This window comes from Anomalospiza imberbis, chromosome 1, assembly GCF_031753505.1.
Source record: "Anomalospiza imberbis isolate Cuckoo-Finch-1a 21T00152 chromosome 1, ASM3175350v1, whole genome shotgun sequence".
Lineage (NCBI taxonomy): Eukaryota > Metazoa > Chordata > Aves > Passeriformes > Viduidae > Anomalospiza > Anomalospiza imberbis.
The window spans coordinates 72,954,900-72,971,880 of record NC_089681.1 but is presented as its reverse complement, the minus strand read 5'-3'; the positions used below and the strand labels follow the sequence as shown (position 1 = coordinate 72,971,880).

At 39.8% G+C, this 16,981-nt stretch overlaps 1 protein-coding gene across 7 annotated transcripts in view; it reads left to right on the top strand.

The window, feature by feature from the left end:
• CTNND2 (catenin delta 2) overlaps positions 1-16,981 on the top strand; it is a 638,637-nt gene that overhangs the window by 388,314 nt on the left and 233,342 nt on the right. The window lies entirely within an intron of this gene.

Sequence of the window (16,981 nt, the reverse complement as noted above, 5' to 3'; positions counted from 1 at the left end):
CCAGTCAAATAAAATACCTTTTGCAGATGGCAGCTATCAATAGAACCCCAGATACCTGCATACAAGGGAGAAATACTTAATGTGCCACATGTACAGTAGGTTAAGCTAATTTGGGGAGGGAGCTTACTCAAAAAGAGAGAGAAGATACTTCTATTAATCAAGTCTGTTGTCTTGGAGAAAGATCTGTTGTCTCTGAAGAAATCACTAGGATTTCTTTTGCTTACAAAGGTATTTTTTGTGTTGCAAATGGACTGCAAAGTTCCTGCCACATAAAGCTAAGTGATTGTTCACTTGCTCTCAAAGTAAATCATAAGTAAATTTTCTTCCTCTGTCCCACAGAGGTATGCTTTGGTGTAGGTACACAGACATAAAATTGAACGATAACATAGGGAAAAGCTGTTAGCAACACTGGTTTATCCATAAATAATAATGATTGTCCCTGAAATGCATTGGTGTACAAGTCCTACTTGCAGAATGAAGAGTCCTACTTGAAGAAATGAAATACAGCTGTATGTTGGAATCCACAAATAGATCAAAAATCAACAGGGATATTTATGGTATTTAATGCACAAAATAATTAGAGTATATAAATGCTACAGCCAAAATAGCCCAAAGCAGATGTAGATGTACTTGCCTTAGGAATTGTAAGTATTTCTGGTGTTTCATCTTTGCTGTGTTGATCAAAGGGGAAGATTATGTCCATTTTCAGATCACTCTTATTTTCATCAAGGAAAAGTTAAGTGCACTTTTCAGAGCAAGATACTTCACTTCCTTTTAAAACAATTTTTTTAACTTCTTTAAAAAACCCATTTCTCCAAGGGAAAATCTGACATTTTTTTGCGTGTCCTACACATAATGCAAGTTTGGGTGTTCAGAGTACAAGAGGAAGTCTTAAAAAGGAAATTTAGCCAGAGAATTATCTAGCAAAATACTTGTAACAGCTTTATGCTTTTTTGAAGAGCACCATTGCACCATTTCCCTCCTGTTAAAGAAACTATCACAGTCTCATGTTTTGTTTAGAGTCACACATGGATATGAGGAAAAATTACTATTCTTTGCATGAAAGGGAGAAAAACCTCTGCTTGCATCAGTGAGCTGTGGAGGCAGTGGTAGTGAGTGAAACTACTCTTTCTGTTGAACTTTAAGCCTTCTGTTCCACCTGTGGCTGCTTCATATTGCCTATATGATGCTCACTTTCCCAGACATGCCCTGAAAAGGGTTTCTTGTTTTGCTTGCAAAATATCCCTTTGGTTGTCTGTGCTGAAGTAGCAGGCTATCTTGTGACAGTACTGTTCAAAGCACTTCAGTAAGGAAGGAAACCTAGTCAACACAGATAACAATTAGCATGAATTAAACTGGGACACAGGATTTTAGTTGGTTACACATGGAGATGGGTTTTCAAAAGGAAAGAGAAAAAAAAAAAAAACAAACAAACCCCACAGTCATATGGGTAGCAGAAACATGCCCTGTGAAGGTGAGTTTTGTTTTGCCACTTGGGATACAGATTTGAACATTGGTGCAGGTTCACTCTGATGAAAGACCCCGTCAGTCCAGCTTTCTGTTGGGTTGATCCTCCTATGTCTTCCACCCTGCACACCTATGATCGGGGTCAGGGGAAATAAAAGCAGATGGATGTGTGCCAGTCCCATCACTCTGTTGCTCTGTTGGTAGCTGTCAGCTGCAGATGCTGTCAGTCTTTCACACAGCCAGGCTGAAGAGCTGTCAGTGCTCAGAGGGAGTTTTGAGCTGGATTGGATCAGCTCTCGGACTCTTGACTCTTAACACAAATACCGATAGGAACATATCCTTTCTGATGGAGATCATACAATTTTTTTCAAATTAACAGAAAGGAGAGAAATGAGTTCAAGTTTGCACATAATTCTTTTTTTTTCTTTGTTGGGTTTTCTTAAGTGTTGATTGGTTGTGTTTTGTTTTTTTTATTTTAGGACTAGATTTCTATTTGGTGTAAGATATGAGGGATGTAGAGTACTGTGTACTCCATGATGATATGTGCCAAGGATTCATGGCCTGTATACTCTGTGTGCATGAGTCATGGCAGAGTGGGGAGCTTTAAGACTTCAATGCGCTCCTTTGTACACCATAGTTCACACCCTTTGCGTACAACAAAAATAGCTTTAATCATGAAGATGATGCATGCTTTTCCAAATCTGACAGAAAGAAAAGGGAATGCAAACTTAAAGATGTTGTCCAAAGTCTGGAATTTTTTTGTCTGCAGCTAAGACTGCCCATTGGAAATAAAACTTAAGTTAGTTCTACTTGCAAACCATTTAATTTTGTTAGTGGGTTGTTTGTTTTTTTGTTTTGGTTGGTTTGTTTGTTTGATTGGTTGTTTTTTAAAGTTTTGTTGTACTTTGTGGGGTTTGAGGGGATTTTATGGGGTTTTTGTTTGGTTTTAAAGAACATTATTCCTGAATTTGAAAATTTCACTTACTTTGGGAAAGTAACCAAGAATGGTTACTTACTATAGACATCAATTCTTTCCCTTTTATGAGCCCTTAAATACATATTGCATTCAAGATTGTTTACATAACTGAGGATAAAGCCCTCTCAAGAGTTTTTTGTCTTCTAGGTAAATGAACCTTCAGTAAGCAAAATTCAGTAAGCTAAAATTTCTCTATGGCGTGAACTAAATTAAAGTTGCTCTATATACTCACTGGTTTTTGGGCGATGTTTTTGTTCTTAACTTTAGTATTTTTTGTGTATTTCACTTGAGAATGAAATGCATGGTGATAGTTCTGCACTACGCACTGCTGAAGGTAGAAAACGTGTCTGAACATTTCCCCTGGTAGCTTTAGATAGGATGAATTCTTCATAGAATCACAGAATGGTTTGTGTAGGAAGGGGACCTTAAAGATCATCGCATTCCATCTTCCCTGTCACTGGTAGCAAACCTTTCACTAGACCAAGTTGTTCACAGCCCCATCCAACCTGGTCTTGAGCATTTCCAGGGATGGGGAGTCCACAGCTTCTCTGGGCAATTTCTCTACTGCCTCACCACCTTCACAGTAAAGAATTTCTTCCTGATGTCTAATCTAAACCTGTCCTTCTTTAGTTTAAGTCTATTCCCCCTTGTCCTATCACTTAGTGCTCTTGTGAAAAGTCACTCTCCTGCTCTTGTAGGCTCTCTTCAGGTACTGTAAGGCTGCTCTAAGGTCTCCCTGGTGCCTTCTCTTCTCCAGGCTGAACAGCTGCAACTCTCTCAGCCTGGCCTTGCAGGAGAGGTGATCCAGCGCTCTGATCATCTTGATAGCCTCCTCTTGACTTGCTCCAACAGTTCCCTGTCCTTCCTGTGCAGAGGACCCCAGAGCTGGATGTAGCACTGCAGGTGGGGTCTCACCAGAGCAGTGGGACAGAATTCCCTCCCTGGCCCTTCTGGACAAGCTGCTTTGGATGCAGCCCAGGACATGGTTAGATTTCTGGACTGCACAAATTGCCAGGTCATGTTGAGCTTTTCAGCCATAAACACTCACAAGTCTGTCTCCCCAGGTCTAGTCTTGTTCCATTCTCCAGCCAGCCTGTACCTGTAGTGTAAGTTATAATTGGGTGTGTTACTGTCATGCTGTCTAAGCTAAAAATAATGTTTCAAATTTGACAGCAGTAGCTGTAAAAGCTCTTTTGTTTGTTAAGCTTTAACTTTACAATCCCTTTTGCTCTTCAAAGGGTAATGCCTTCTCTCGTATAAAAAGTACCAGCCCAAACTTTTGCACTAAAAGCAGTAAGTGTGAAATTTTCCTTTTGAAATGGGAAGCCTCAAAGGATGTACTTGGAGGGAGTACTGAGACACAATACAAAAAGCAAATTAATTTATTTACTGAATAGCAACTTATAGCTTGTATTTGTAACACAACTAAATAACACTAATAATTTTTGTTCAGGCAGGTTTGTTACTGATTTTCCTCATAAACCTAAAGGTTTTGAATTATTCATATAGTAGAGATAAGCTTATTTGATGGGATGTTTACATGAACACTGATGGAATTTGAAGAGGCCTGTTAATTAAGAGGGAGGAGGGGTTGCCTTTCAGCCAGAATGGAATCAATGATTGTTTGCTTATTTGCAGAATTAGAATTTTGAACTAGAGGTTTAGTCTATAGTTATTGACATTTAATCCACGTCAAACATGAAACCAGGCAAAACAGGCAAAATCACACTATTTTTCAAGCCTGGGATTTCTGTAGCTGCCTTGAGGACAAAGCATCCTCACAGTTCTGGTTGTGGGCTGTCACTGCTGAGCTGCAGCTCAGGAGCACAGTTTTGGCAGCTGTGGGGTCTGTGTGAACAGTTGTCGTCACCCTCCAGAGGCTGGCATCACTGTCTGGAAGCTCATGCTTCTGTTGTGGTCCCTCAGAGAAACAGATGAGCCCTCTTTTGTAAAAAGGATGTAATTTCCAGATAGTTTGTAAAAGCCTTGAAAGAGTACTATTCCCAGTGGTCTGGGCAGGAGGAATGAGAAATGGGAGAGCTGTGCTTGTTCTGAACTCTCTACAGCAAGCGACTTTATCAGATGTAGCAAGTGTTGCTGTGTAAGAGCACTGGTGCTGCTGGTGAACTGTGAGCATTTAGATCTTATAACCTGCAGAGTACTCATGCTTTAAGAGCGCTCACTGTTTTCAGGGGCTGCAGGCAAATACTTTTGACCCCAACCTTACAAAAGTGACACGGATGCACTGGAGGAGTGAACCTGTCCTCCTCAGTTCTGTGAAGGCTACGTGCATCTCGCTGGCATCAGGGGAACCCTGGCAGCCTGGATAAAGCTTAGGAATGGTCTCGGGATGCACAGCCTGAGAATGATCTCTGTCTCAGTTGCCCGAAGGTCACCATGGGGAAGGTGTTGTGACGCAGTTCAGTCACAGTTGAATGGACTTCAAAGTCCAGCAGCTTTATGTGGTTACACAACCACTTGGTGCTCATTGGAGTGCTGGGTGCACGGAGCTGAGCTGCCTCCTTGATGAAGACTGGGCATGCAAGGTACTGCAAAGACCATTCTGAGAGCATTAGGAGAATGAAGAGTCTGTAATTGATCTGCTGAAATTAAAGAGAACCCTGAAAGGAAGGATTTATTGAAAGGAGGTTGGATAGTAGAAGGCTAATCAGTAAAAGTTTGTATTGTCTCCTTAGAGTCGCTTAGGGTGGGATATTGCAGGGCTTATCAGGCATGCTCTTGCAATGGGTTACCTATCAGGGAACGTATTTGTGGCAGGTGCTCTCCTGCAGCATTTCCTGTGCTACGCTCAGAGCTGCCTAATGTCCCTGTGTGTCCAGGCAGCTGCCAGGCTGCCCTCAGGCTTCTCTGACGGCCTCCATTCCTTCAGGCCAGGTCCATCTCCCTGAGATTCCTCCCAGTGATGCTTGAGTGCTTCCACCAGTACACCAGCACCTCTGAAGATGTCTGTTCCCAAAAGCTGTGCTGCCATAGGCTGCACCACTTCCTGGGCACTATGGCACAGAGTACTGATCCAAGAGAAGAGGCCTGTGGAATTTGTGATGGCAGATGCAAAGCAGAAATATGTCTATTTGCAAGCTGGGTTTTTGTGTGGAGGAAGAATGCTGACTGGAGAGCAGTTAACAGCCAAGGCAGCTGCTTTTCAAAGGAAAGAGTTATCTGTTGCTCCTGGCCATTTGCCAGTGGCAGGGAAAAGCACAATATTTCATTGTCCTGTGATGTAGCTCAGGAAAAACTGCCAAAGGTGAGAATTGTCATTGTGTATCTGGACAGATGCTCTTGTCCTCTTCTCTGCCTTCCATCCCACTCCTGCCTCTTACTTCCATTTGCTGAAGGAAGTGTCTGCACCAAGGGATGCTCTACCTTAAGTGCTGCTTGTAGTAAGGATACATTTCTCCTGCAAAGTGTGTTTTGCTTTAGTAGGGTAGAAGCAGTGTTTGTTTCTGGAGTGCAGTCTTTGTTCATGGACTAGATACTGCTGGAGGGATGGGAAGAGGAGCCAGGTGGCAGTGGCAGCATTTGCTGCTTCATGCCTGCTACACTTAGCCTGGGCTTTTGCTGTCCTGGAGTTTAAGCAGTGTCCAAGGAGAAGGTGTACAAGAAAACCTAGTCCTTCTTTTGTCACTGGGCTGATGGCTTTCTCACAATGTGACTGAGCTGTCTTCTTGTTCTGTCTGATGAGGTGTCTGTCGTCACGATCATGTCTCTATTCATGACCTAAAGGAGAAGTAGGAGGGAGAAGCCAAATGCCCATTTTTCTTCTGCCCCAGGCAGGAACAGCCTATACAAAATGAATTGTACTCTTTGTTTGGGTTTGTTTTTTTGCAGGGAGGGGACATTGCTAGTTTTGGTTCTTGGGGGTGTTCAAATGGCTCTGACCTTCTCCTCATTTGCTTTGCACAAGTGAAACGGGGCAGTCCAGGCTCTCAGAGCCAGGTTCATGTCATTTTCCCCTGCTCCCTGAGGGTTCCCTCCCTGTATGAAAGGCCTGACCTCTTCAAACTTCCATCTCACTGACCTGGTAGACAGAAGTGGAATGGCATTGTGGAATGGCTTCTGGAAAGCTGCACTGGCCACCATCTCCTTGCCTCTGTCCTGCCCTCCCTCTGCAGCTGTCACAGTGAAGCAGAGACCTTGCCTTGTCCAGGGAGGGAGTGCTGCTCTGCTGCGGGATGGCCATGCCTTGCCAGCAAGGGAGCCAGAGGTCTGTGGGAACAGTAATTGCTGAGTAGGTCCAAGGACTGTTTTTAACAGATTTTTACAGCAAGGATGGAGGAACGTGTTGCCTGGGCTTCTTATTGCTGCTTTGAAATAACCAAGGGCTTGATTTGCTGCATGTTTTTTTATGCTGGTCCAGCTTAGCCTTTCTTTGATTCTCAACATTTTGTCATATCTCTGACCTGCTTTGTTGTCCCATACAAAAGGAGAATGAGGCTACAAAGGATGCATGAAATGAGCCAAAGTACTTAATCTTCACAAGACTGTAAATATTTATCTTAATGTGTAATAAAGTAGTGAATATCTTTGAAATTTTTAGAGGTTATTATTTCAATATGTATTTTTTACATATTGTGAAGTAATTTTCCAATACTCAAAAATTTGACATATGAAAAATTTAGACATCTGAATCCTTTAGAGTGATTTACTCTTCTTTCAAGAACAGTTAAGCTACTTTATTGTAGTTGTGTTTTATCACAAACAGATAGTGTTTTTCTGTATGCTTTTACAGATAAACTGTTCTTGAATAGTTTTTAAGGTTTTAAACCTTAATCTTTTGACCTTTGAAATTTGTTGGGATTTTTTAATGGTTATGAAATAGCTTAAAATAGAATGATAGTCATAGAATAGATTGAATTGCAAGGGACCTGCAAAGATCCTGTAGTCCAAACCTTCTCCAGTAGGCAGGGACATCTTCAACCAGACCAGGTTTCTCAGAGCCCTGTCCAACCCAACCTTGAATGCCTCCAGGGATGGGGCATCTACCACCTCTCTGGGCAGCCTGTTCCAGTTGCTCCTTACTACCTTCATTGTAAAAAAACCCCTTCCTTCTTTCTATCCTCTCTGTTTAACACCATTGCCTCTTGTCCTATTGCAACAACCCTGCTAAAAGGTTCCTCTCCAGCTTTATTTCAGGCCCCCTTCAGGTACCCTTTCAAGTTTCCTTGAAGCTTTCTCTTTTCTTGGCTGAAGAACCCCAACTCTCTCACCCTTCCATCATAGGAGAGCTGCTCCAGCCCTCTGACCATCTCTATGTCTCTTCTCTGGACCAACTGTAACATGTCTGTGTCTTTCTTGTGCTGAGCTGGCTGCAGGACTCCAGGTGGGGTCTCACCAGAGCAGTGTAGATGGGGAGAATCCCCTCCCTCACCCTGCTGGCCACGCTGCATTGAGTGCAGCCCAGGATACGTTTGGTTTCTGGGCTGTGAGTGCCCATGGCTGGGTCATGTCCAGCCTCTTACCCGCCCCCAAGTCCTTCTTGTCAGGGCTGCTCTTAATCCCTTCATCCCCCAACATGTATGGATACCACAGGTTTTCTGTACCTTGCATTTGATACTCAACATTCAGATGATACCTGAAACAAATACGAGTGGGGTTTTTTTGAACTTTACTTGGAGATATATCTTTTTGATGGTCCCTTAGTAACTTGTTTGTTATTAGCTTTTTCAAATCACTGAAGCCGTCTTATGATTTAAACATGCTGAAGAAAATTTAGAAAATTAACACAGCATGAAATAAAATGAAACTATGTAAAATGACATTGAGGGACTGCAGTTTTAATGTCATGATGAATCACATACAGAGGGCTTAGTTCACAGTTTTCTGCACCTGTAAGGCGTGCAAACATAACTTCAGCTTTGGGAATCAGAAGTTTGATCCTTGCATATCACCAGTGGCATTTTCCAAAGGGCACTTTATATCCCAGTTAATGGACAGTTATCCTTTCTCAGGTTAAGTATTGCTTTTCAGCAGGGAACTGGAATTTAGTTAACCAGACGTATCACTTCTAATTCCATAGACTTCAGATTAATGAGTGAAAGGAATCTAAAGGGGCTTAGAGGAGAAAAAAATGTGATGTATACATGGAGTTAGATATTGTCAGGTTCTTACAGGGAGCACCAATGAGTACATTGGTATAGTAATTAATTTCAGAATGTCATCTAGCTGTTAATGAAAAGTTACCTGTTACATGCTCTTTCCTGTATTACAAATATTTCATTTAAAATAAAAAGGGAATTTTGGTTTCAAATATATATTTTTCTTTATTTGTCCCTAAAATTATTAATTCAGGGGAAAAGGAGGAGCAACAGAAATATCAGCTTTCACTTGCCCCATTTAGATTAAACCCTTTGACCTTTATGCTCAAATATCCATTTATTTTTTCATTCTTCCTGATCTAAAAGAGTTAGATTATAAATACCAAATATTGCTTCTTTCCGCTTAGGTAGTAACTTTTTTTCTGGCTGGGGGACAGGTTGTTTTGTTGTGTCACAAGCTGCTGTACATGGATGTGCTGTGATGGCACAGCTGCAGATTAATTGAGGATCATGCTGATAAATCACACAGCATGGAGTTCTGGCTATAGGACATAATGTTTTCAGAGAAATTAAAAAGAAAAATTATTCCTGCGACTGCATCTCTTTCAGTTTGGTAATGTTGTGATAATAGACCTGTACTCCTAACTGACATCCACTCGATAACATTGTTTTGGGAGAGAGAATTATAGGAAGCAAGCAGGGAACAAATCTTCAGTACAAAGTAAATTGAGCAGAAAATACCTTAGTAATCTGCATAAAGAATAACAAATCACCTCAAAGCAATACAAAGTCATAATCCCATTTTGTTTGTCAGATCCAGGTTCGCTCATATAGTCTTACCTGTGTTATAGTCTTGCATATATGTTTTTAAGTGATTTTTTTTTCTTCTGTGATAAATAATTTTCTATTTTATTTCCTTCCTATTAAAATTTTGGCAGAGGAATAACAAAATGCACTGTTTTCAACTTGAGCAGTATCCTGTGGACAGGAATGGAGAGGGAGGTGGCTGGAGGTTAAAATCCTTCAGAATCCTGTCTGTAATCTGAAAGCAATATCCCCCCTTATAGTGCAGAAGCATTTCTTGAAATAAAATAGTTGTTGTTTCAAAGTACTGAGCCCATGATTGGGTTCCATTGAGGAATTGCATCCATATGAATACAGTCAAGATTTTAGTACTCAGAATAGAAACCTTTTAGAATGGTTAGTATCCATCACCTCTTTCCTGTGTCCTATGAGCAGGATACATCCAGAGGCTTGTATTTTGTTCCATATCTTTTCTAATTCTTCTATCCTCCTTTATTAATAGAAGAATGACTTGTAACATGTCTGAGCACTTCTCAGGTGCCCCTTGACTTTTGCCACCTGTTGAGGGAGAGCTGTGATTATAAAATCTTGCTCAGGGGAGTACCTACTCTGTAAATCTCATCCACTCTTCCACTACTGAGAAAATACAGTGTTTGTGCCAGAAACTGTAGGTGTATTGTCACCTATTTACTGTACAGGTGTAGTTTCTGTTTAAAGATTCATCACATTAGATTTTAATGATGCAGGACATCCATTTTCATTGGTATACTTCAGTGTTGCATAGAAATGCAAGGTTGTCATTCATGAAATAAAAATTCAATTCAAACACCTTTCATAAATCTCGTTCTTGTAAATCTTTGCTGAACAAAAACACTGCTGTGCCTCAAGTAACTACCCAGTCATGTCTTTAAGATGACTAAATCTTTTTTTAGAGGATCATTCCTTCTGTAGTATTACATTTAAATGCACTCTTAAAAATCACCAGCCCATTTTTTTTTACTCAAGCTGTAGTCTTTCTCTTTTTTCTTAATATAAGACTGGCTACTTTTAGAACCATCCCTTTGTCATAATTTCAGCAGTTCACATGTAGTTTTTATGAGTACAAGTAGACAAATGGAGTAGTTTTTACTTAAATGTGTTCAACAACTTTTAAACTATCATTTGCAGAAGTTAGGTTAATGTTTAAGGTGAACATATCATATCATGTGGTCTGGCACTGGAGCACCATTGTGATTACCTTAATAACAAAACAACTGCCTATTCCAGTGTGGAAACCACTAATTAAAATAGCTGAAGTTTATTAGGGTGTTCTAAGAAATACCATTTAGTAGCCACTTTAATACTTTGGATTATAGTGCCCTAAATAAGAAAAAGTCAAAATCTGAAGGAGATGTCCATGTGCTTGATGGCTGTAGCATGATGCAGTGCAGTCTGTTAATCTGTTATTGTCTCATACTATTTATATATCATTTTATATATTAACTGTGACTTTCATCCATGTGTTCAGCTTTATGCTGGCCCAGATGGACAGGAATCTTCAGAAATTTCAAGAGGAGGTTGTTTTAGGAGTGAAAGCAGAGATTTAGTTGCAGTAGGCTCATTTATGTGCAGCAGTGTGGTCTGTGTGGATTTGCTGTGACCGGGTCATTTTGTCCCACGCACAGAATGTGAAATCATGTAATCATGTATTACTGCAAAGAGGAGGAAAGTGATATATATGTCTCCTATATTGTGCCGTTGCTCAGGGTTGAATTTTATCTCTAGTGAGGAAATTCCCATGATGAATTTTAGTATGTCAAATTCTGGAAGGGCAGTTGTTGATTTCGCTGTTTAAATGCTCATGTAACAAATGAATTAAACTGCATGTTCTTCCTAAACTGAGGGATGCAGCTCAGAGAGAGAAGACACAATCTGAGAAAAGATTTTGGCAACAACGTCTTCAGCAGCCAAAGTTGGCATCTGATTATCACATTGTGTGTACGCACCATTTTTTACTTGCAGAGCAGCATCACTAAAACATGGTGGAAGCTGAGCCTGAGAATGAAAGTTGCATATATTAGTGAGATTAAAATTTGGCAGATTTAAAATCCAGTCAGTTCCTGGAGATAGAAAGGAGCGTTATATTTCTTAATATTGACAGCTTGAAAAATGAGGCTTCTTCTCTGGTTGTAAACAAGGAAGAAAATCATTCCAGTCTTGAGTTGGAAATCTGAAATAATTGAAAATATATAGTTGAAATTCTAATATCTGCATAAAACCCTGGTGTCCACTTGGACTAGGTGGATTTTAGAATTATGCTTTAACTATGTACTTTTGAAATACAGCCTTTGAGATGTAGGCTGTGTTGCTGTGTTGGGCACTAACTCTGGAACCTCATGGTGGTAAATGACTGGAGGGAAGGATGTAGAATTGGAGAAGGTTATGGGTGTGGGGATGTGAGATGGGGCACAGCGGTGAAGCCTGTGACAAACCTGGCTGTGGAAGAGCCTGCATTCAGGTTTGGACTTAAGGCTTCACTAAAGACTTTTTAAGCACTGTTACAAAATTAGCTTGGGCAGGAACTCACTCATCTCAGCCACTATATCTGTTGAACTGAAATACAGTTTTCTAAAATACAAATTCTATTACCATTGCTGCTCACTCAATTACTTCATCTACCTGTTTCTGCATTAACATTCGCTTTGAAGTACAAAAATCTTTATAGATTACTTCATTCATAAAGTCATTTGCTTCTATTGCCAACCCTGGCGGCACCAGGCGATTTCAAATTGACACAAGCTAATCACTGAATGAACCCATAAGTAAAATAATTAGTAGTAAAGAAATGCCAAGTCTAAATTGGTGATGAAGAAAACCATTCCATGATTTTCCATGCTGAGGGTCAGGCAGTGGCAGTGATACAACTTCCCCTTACAAGAAAAAAAAAAAAAAGGAACTAAGACACAATGTCAGAGTGGGCAAACTGAAGTGGAACAAAATAGACAAAAGCCTTCACAGTAACCAGGTAACAGCTGTAATGTAAATAGAGGAATAGCTCAGAAACCAAGGAAGCAGTATTTTCTTCGACTGACTCTGCATTATAGAAAAAACATCGGTTTAGAAGCAAAGGAGTGTTCAGTCTTACTGTTACAATTAGTGTTAGATCTAGAGAGCACTCTTAGAAAATGGAACTGAAAGGACACGTTAGTGCAGTAGCAAGTTCAGTTCTTCAGACTTCAAAGATTGTCAGTTTTTGTATTGAAAGACTCATTGAACACAATCTACAGAGCACAGGTGATGTTTCCTTGGTTTCTCTCTTGGAAGGAATTCTTCTGCAAAAGAATGGCGTGTAGATACTGCAGTGGTAAGGAGATGATTGGTTGGAGTGTACACTGACTTTAAATATGTTTTTGACCTTCATTAGGATTAGTACTTTACAGCTGCCAGCAATGGCAATGAGCCTATTAAATAATTCTGAGAGGCCCTGAGTATTTCCCATAGCAGTAGGAGCGTAGCAGCTAAACAGCCACCTGTGGTTTTGAAGATGGGATGGAAAAGTGAGAAAAATATAAATCTCCTGTGATGGTATCTGGTAGACAGGGATGTTGCCTTGATAAAAAGGCTTCCTCCTCACCATGTCATGAAAACATCTGATGATTAAAATATTACTGAATACCTACTTGCACCAGCTTGTAGACATACTAATTATAAGTAGGTGTGACAGCTAGGTGTAACCAGTACTTGAGGAAATTATGACTAAGATGTTTGTGGGTGGAAAAGAGGCCTTTTTGCTATGCACCATCCTGTTCTGTATCAATTTCTTTAGTTTGCTTGCATTTCCCCTGTACATTGTGCTGTGTTCCCTTAAAAGATATACCTTGTGCAGCAGGGAGACCTGTTTGCCGTGACCAGCTGCTTAAAGAACGGACCTGAGCATGGGGAAGCTGATGGGAGGGAAGGAGGTTGTATTTCCCCTGATTTACACAAAATAGGAGCATCTGGAGAAAGCTGGAGCCCGCAGAAAGAATTAGGCAGAACAATCCTGGAAGCCCTGAAGGGTTGATGTGTTTGAAATCAAAGGCTCGCTGGCTGGCTGGTGAAGAGCCCATCTCATGAGGATGCGAAGGAAGATTTGCTGAAAAGTCCTTTTCATTTGTCTCTAGCTGAGAATTGAGAAACTGGAATTTTGATTGCAAGAAAAACTAGATAGGACAAAATAAAGAGTGCAGAAAAGTGAGGGAGGAGCAAATGGAAAACAAAAGAAACAGAAAATTGTAGTAGTTTTCACGGTGTTTTTTTCTGGTTTGGGTATGAGAAGTTACATAGCAAAGATGTCAACCTCCACAGAACTCCTGTGCTATTGGTATTTGCAGAAGGTCCTAAATATTTTAAGTCTAAACTGAAGCCTTGTATCTTGAAATCCTGTAGTGTTTGCTTTTTTTGTGTGAGTGTTTTGTTCTCACTTTGCATGTCTGAAGTACAAAAATCCTCGTGCATGTGTATTTTGAGCAGAGGATATGACAGTGCCTTTATCAAATCTTGACAGCATTAGAGGTAGTTGCTAATACCAATTACAGGGAGGGATTTTTCTCCTCTTTCAGTAAATATTTTCAGTTTTCCTCAACCACGTATTTCTCTAAAATCTTATACTTCCCATGTGGAAAAATGCTTCTAAAAATGATATCAAAGCAAATTATTATTAGTAGAATTTATTATTCTTATATGTAATACTATGCATCTTGAACAGTATTAAAATTGACTGTTTGTGCTTGTTCCTTTGAATTGCCAGTTCACTACTAGCTTGATTAAAATCTATTTTCTTAAACTTCTATGGCAAAAAGGCTGGTACATGCCTTAAAACACTCATTTCAGCATTTTGAGTTAAAGTGTTTGCATGTCCCAAGCTTGATGAGTTTTTTTCATAATTGACAGAGAATGCACTGTGTTATTTTTATAGTATATTAGGTAGGAAAAGGATCTGCTTTATAAATCTTCCTATAAATTTGGTGCCAACAGAATGCACTGTATTTATATAGTTTATGAACTCATGAAGGGATGGTGGACATACTTTGCACTGCAAAGATATCTCACTGGGATCCAATTTTCAACTTTCAAGAGAGGGTATAAATCAACTGCGAGTGCAAATCAGTGAAGAAAACAAATAAAGGGAGAAAACAAAGAAAATAATTTTGAAATGTCCATGAAAGAAACTAGGAGAAGGTTAGCACAGGAATTGAATGTCTAATATCAAATAATAAGAGGGAAATTTTACAAGGTAATACCTGCAAATCAAACAGCAGCATCAGTGAGGTAATTTTCAGGAAGCAGGTGTAGCAAGATAATTCTCATTAATGAGTTTATAATTTCTGAAGGTCTGATCTTTCTTATGTTAACTTGGCAAAATGTCCTCTGGCTTCTAGAAAGTCTGAACTTTTTGGCAGTTCATATACAAACTTGATCCCCTTAAGATATTCGGGTATGGTGCAATAGTATCCCTGCCTAGAACAAGGCATTCTTGCTTTTTACAATAATGATTTCTAACATCTGCCACAGATGTGAGAAGAACATTCAAAAGATGAAATTCAGCTTCTGAGTATCACATTATGAGCATATTTAGTGATACACCTAAATTACCAGCATTAATATAGAAGTTGTGATATTTTTGTTAATAATATGTAAAAGCCAAAGAAAATTATAAAGACTGGCTTTTCTATATGCTATTTCTGCAATCAAGAGGACTATAATCAGGGCATATATCAGGTTTTCAGAGTGTTTTCATTATATTTAACAGGGGCTTTTCTTTCTCGTAGGCAAACATTTGTAAGAACATACTAAATGTCTGTGTGGTACCCCAGATACTCTGTTTGATGAGTATGTGATTTTGGTTGGAGTAGTGAGTGGCTGAGATGATACAGTATCTTTTAGGTATTAATGACATGACAAATTCAAGCAAGATCTTAAATGTTAAGGGGACAAACTGAGATCACTGAGACTGTAGTGCTTTATTTGCACAGTGTGAAATGCTCACTTGGAAAATTCTCGTTTTAGAAATTCTCAGTCAAACCCTTCTCTCAACCCAAAATTAAAATTCTCCTTTTCAAGGACAGTTCTTACATTGAAGTTTAAAATTTATTGGCCTACAACTGAGCATGTAATTTTTTGTACTGGGTCTTTGCTGTCTGCAGCAGAGAGTGTGTGCTATGGCTCTCCCTCCAGCATGAACCATGGACCGTGCAAGCCCCTCCTGCATGTCTGGAGTGGGACACTTGGGAGGGGAGATTGGGTGCCAGTCAGCCTCTCCTTGTGTCTCTGCAAAGCCACTGTGCTGAGCAGGAACCGTGGGGAGGCCATCCAGTGCAAAAGGAGCAAGCAGAGCTTCAGAAACTTACCTGACATTCAGAATCCACTGAATATCCAGGTAAATTCCTAAAAAGTGAGGGGAGCAGTCACTATTGAAAGCAGTGTTTTCACGGGTGGTCACTTTTGTAAGACACAATACAGGATAAATAAGGTTTTTAATCCTTCTGCTTATTTGATTTTAATATTGATCTCCTTGTGAGTTTTTGGACTTTGAAGACCAGAGGAAGGTCGGGTTTTGTGGACACCTTTACCTTCAAGCTTCACAAAACTAAACCTGTTCTTCACAGTGTGATTATGAGTTTTGGTTTTACCTTTATGTAGAGGCAGAATAGAGTCAGCGGTAGACCCAGGGAAACAATGTCACTTGACTTTGATTCTGCTTCAACCAGGCCAGATCTCAGGCTGGTGGGAGAGGGAAAAACAGCCCATTTCTCCAGAAATAGCTCTGTTGCAATTACTTTTTGCTCCTCTCTTCCCTTGCTGGGGCAAACACCCTGTACTTGTAATCTCACCTAAACTGATTTGGTTCTGGTCAAAGTGTAGCTGGCTTGGATTTGATAGGACAGTCAAATGCAAAAGTTAGAGAAAGGGCTAAGTATCTTCAATTGGAAAACAGGTTAAAAGGTTGCATGACCATCTGCAAATGTGCCTGGTATGTGAATGCTTTCTGGTTCAGTCCAGGTATGGGTCTGCTGGATGCCCTGTGCTCAGATATTTACTATGCTGGGTGAGAAAATCGACTTTTAAATCTGTTTCATTAGACATAATCACTCTGCTGTTTGAATAGCTAAATAGAGGGGAGATCTCAATAGTTTGCCATAGCCTAAAAGAGCCACAGTTCACTCAGTAGGTTTCGCTGCCAAAGGGATTTGTTTAAGCAAGAGAAGTGTATTGGTAGAAGATGACTTTGCTTCAGTTTTACATATACTTGTTTTGGTAAAAATGTCTGCTAAAGCATAACCCTTTTACAGTCAATGACAGTGGATGTAGTCAACTTAGAGGTTTTTCTAATGTGTAATTGTTTGGGTTTTTTGTTTCTCTTTTAGTTGATCTGGATAATACTGTCCAAATAAACACAATTGTGAATGCTTAAGTCATAGATTTGTCTCATTCTCATATTTTGAATATGACATTTCTGTGTTCATTATGATAAAATTCATAAGGAAGTGACAGTCTGCTGGGAAGGTAATTTGAGAAATGAATCAGAGTGACTTGATAAGCTTGTAGGTGTTAGGATGACAGCCAGTTTCAGTTTATATAAATACCTATTTTGATAACAAGACAAAGGAGAAAATACAAAGAAAACTTTTCAAATAATTTAAAAACAAACACAATTTTC